Below are 3,412 nucleotides of genomic sequence, written 5' to 3' on the forward strand. Positions count from 1 at the left end.
AGGGGCAGAGAAAATCTCAAGCAGGCTCTGCACTGCCAGCATGGAGCCTGATGCAGGGGCTCAAACCCACAGACTGTGAGATTACGACCTGAGCTGAAATCAAGAGTCAGACATTTGACCAACTGAGCCACCCAGTGCCCCAATTGTAATTATTTAAAAAAAAAAAAAAAAAAAAAGAATGCCTGGGTCATAGATGAGAAATAAAGAAAGTTCTATAGTTACAATATGATTCATTCATGCATTGACTCTAATATAGGTAGGATCCCACAAAACTCCCTCAATCCCATTTAAGGTGTATCAAAATAAGCAATATTCAGATATGAAGCACTGAACAGATTGAAAGGCACAAAAACTACCAAAATTATGGAACCAAATGGGCAGAATTTCCAGTTCCAAGTGTTTGGTTTGACTGACTTTTCCAGCTCCCACACTAAAAAAGGGGGACAAGGATTGAGAATGGGCTGTTCTGAGGTACCTCTCTGTGGCCCTCTTGATGGCCCTGTACCTCAGACTAGATGAAGGGGAGTGAGCATGGGGGTGACCACAGTATACACCACCAAGGCCACCTCACCCTTTCTGGGAAAATATGAGACAGCTAAACTGAGGTACACTCCAAGACCTGTTGCAGAAAATAAGCCAGTAACTAACAGGTGAGAGCCACAGGTAGAAAAGGCTTTGTTACTTCCCACCTGTGGATGGGACTCTTGGAATGGAGGCAACAATTTGAGTATAAGAGAAAAGGATCCCTGAGAGTGGAACACCACCAAAAATGGCACCAGTAAAATAAATTCATAGGTTATTGGTGGGGATTTCCAAGGAGGCAAGTTTGAATAGCTGAGAAGGGCCATGAAGGAAATGAGGTATATTTCCACATCTGTGAAGAAGGTAAGTTGTGACACCATCAGACTGTGCAACTGGTGAAAAGCTGATGAAAAAAGACACCAAAACCAGCAGGACACAGAGGTGGGTAGTGCAAGGGATGACAGATGGCCACAAACCGATCATAGGCCATTGCGGTCAGTAGATTGTCTTAACATCCAAAAAGAATAAAAATAGACATCTGAGACTACATAGGAGATGATTCTTCTGTGAGTATGGATGTCCGCAATCATGTTGGGGACAGTAGTAGAGGTGAAATGATGTCAGCCAAGGACAGGTTGGAGAGGAAGAAGTACATGGGGGTGTGGAGGTGGGGGTCAGAGCTGACGGCCAGGATGATCAGCAGGTTCCTGAGCACAGTGACCAGGTACATGGACAGGAATGTCCCAAAGAGGAGAGGCTGTCATTCTGGATCCTCCAAGAGGCTCAGGAAGAAGAATTCTGAGATGAGTGTTAGAGTCTTTAATCCCATGTGGCTGAGACCCCTCCCAGGAAGGAAAAGAATCTTGGAATAAATGGCACAAGCAAACAGGCAGCAAGTGTGTCTGTATTTTGTAATCAAGCAAATCAAAATAAAGCATTCACACTTGACGACTGTATACTCCAGTACTTTCAGCTATATTTCTCAGTGGTGGCAAACTCATCTCCTCTCAGAACTCTTTCCTCATTGATTTCTTGGCTAGTTACCTGTTTCTATATAAACACACTTTAGAGGGGAGCCTGGGTGATTCAGTAGGTTGAGTGTCCAACTTCGGCTTAGGCCATGATCTCATGGCTCCTGAGTTGGAGCCCCACGTTGGGCCCTGTGCTGACAGCTCAGAGCCTGGAGCCTGTTTCAGATTCTGGATCTCACTCTCTCTCTCTCCCTCTCCCCCGTTCATGCTCTCTCTCTCTCTCTCTCTCAAAAATAAATAAACATTAAAAAAAAATTAAACACATTTTAGAGAGACTGAACCGAAGTGGGATAGAGGAACAAGGCAACTTAGAGTAAATAAATCAATGAACACAGTAAAATATCAGTCCCCTCTGCTGAAGGAAATATATGAAAGAAGTATCTTTCTCCCACCTTCCCCCCCAAAAAATCACTCCAATGAAAAACACTAGGAAGCAGTCAAATATAATTTATCTATATGCAGCGCAAGAAATTCTTTTAATTTAAAATATTTATAAATATTCTGTAATGTTACCTGCATTCTAAATTAAAGTCAAATATATTTAATCAGTTAGAATTAAAAAAAATTGTTTACTGTTTATTCATTTTTGGAGGAGAGAGAGACAGAGCATGAGGGAAGGAGGGGCAGAGAGAGAGGGAGACACAGAATCTGAAACAGGCTCCAGGCTCTGAGCTGTCAGCACAGAGCCTGACACGGGACTCGAACTCCTGAACTGTGAGATCATGACCTGAGCTGAAGTCAAATGCAAAACCGACTGAGCCACCCAGGCACCCCTAATCAGTTAGAATTTAATATGATAGCTATTTTCATGGATTTTCATCCTTATTTGGTTTTCTGATACCTATCCTCAATGGAAATGAATGCTCACGGGGCATCTGGTTGGCTCAGTCAGTAGAGCATGCAACTGTTTATCCTGACATTATGAGTTCAAGTCCCACTTTGGGTATGGAGTCTGCTTTAAAAAAAAAAAAAAAAAACCAACCAGGAATGAGTGCTCACTTAAATGTGAGTTGTCTTTTAAAAGTCTTTTTGAGGGGCGCCTGGGTGGCGCAGTCGGTTAAGCGTCCGACTTCAGCCAGGTCACGATCTCGCGGTCCGGGAGTTCGAGCCCCGCGTCAGGCTCTGGGCTGATGGCTCGGAGCCTGGAGCCTGTTTCCGATTCTGTGTCTCCCTCTCTCTCTGCCCCTCCCCCGTTCATGCTCTGTCTCTCTCTGTCCCAAAAAAAATAAAAAAAATTTAAAAAAAAATAAAAGTCTTTTTGATAATGGGGGCGCCTGGGTGGCTCAGTCAGTTAAGCATCCAACATCGGCTCAGGTCATGATCTCATGGTTTGTGGGTTCGGGCCCTGGGTCAGGCTCTGTGCTGACAGCTCAGAGCCTGGAGCCTGCTTCAAACTCTGTGTCTCCCTCTCTCTCTGCCCCTCCCCTGCTCATATTCTGTCTCTCAAAAATAAATGTTTAAAAAAATTAAAATAAAAAAAGTCTTTTTGATATTAATCTTAACCCTAGACTTTTTATGCAGGGTTATTTGTATTAACTTCACACCATTTCAGGGACTGTCTTTGTGACTGCCGTTGGCATTTCTTGTCTCCATCACATAGTGGCTTGGTAAAAGTGTTTAATAAAGTTTCTAATTCTTTTTCAACGTTTATTTTATTTTTGGGACAGAGAGAGACAGAGCATGAATGGGGGAGGGGCAGAGAGAGAGGGAGACACAGAATCGGAAACAGGCTCCAGGCTCTGAGCCATCAGCTCAGAGCCTGACGCGGGGCTCGAACTCCCGGACCGCGAGATCGTGACCTGGCTGAAGTCGGACGCTTAACCGACTGCGCCACCCAGGCGCCCCCAAGTTTCTAATTC

The 3,412-nt window shown here is 44.3% G+C and overlaps 1 pseudogene; it reads right to left on the reverse strand.

Annotated features, from left to right (window-relative positions):
- Window positions 1-506: 506 nt before the first annotated feature.
- Window positions 507-1,351, reverse strand: LOC115527607 (annotated as a pseudogene).
- Window positions 1,352-3,412: the final 2,061 nt, after the last annotated feature.

This window comes from Lynx canadensis, chromosome A2 (assembly GCF_007474595.2).
Source record: "Lynx canadensis isolate LIC74 chromosome A2, mLynCan4.pri.v2, whole genome shotgun sequence".
Taxonomy (NCBI): domain Eukaryota; kingdom Metazoa; phylum Chordata; class Mammalia; order Carnivora; family Felidae; genus Lynx; species Lynx canadensis.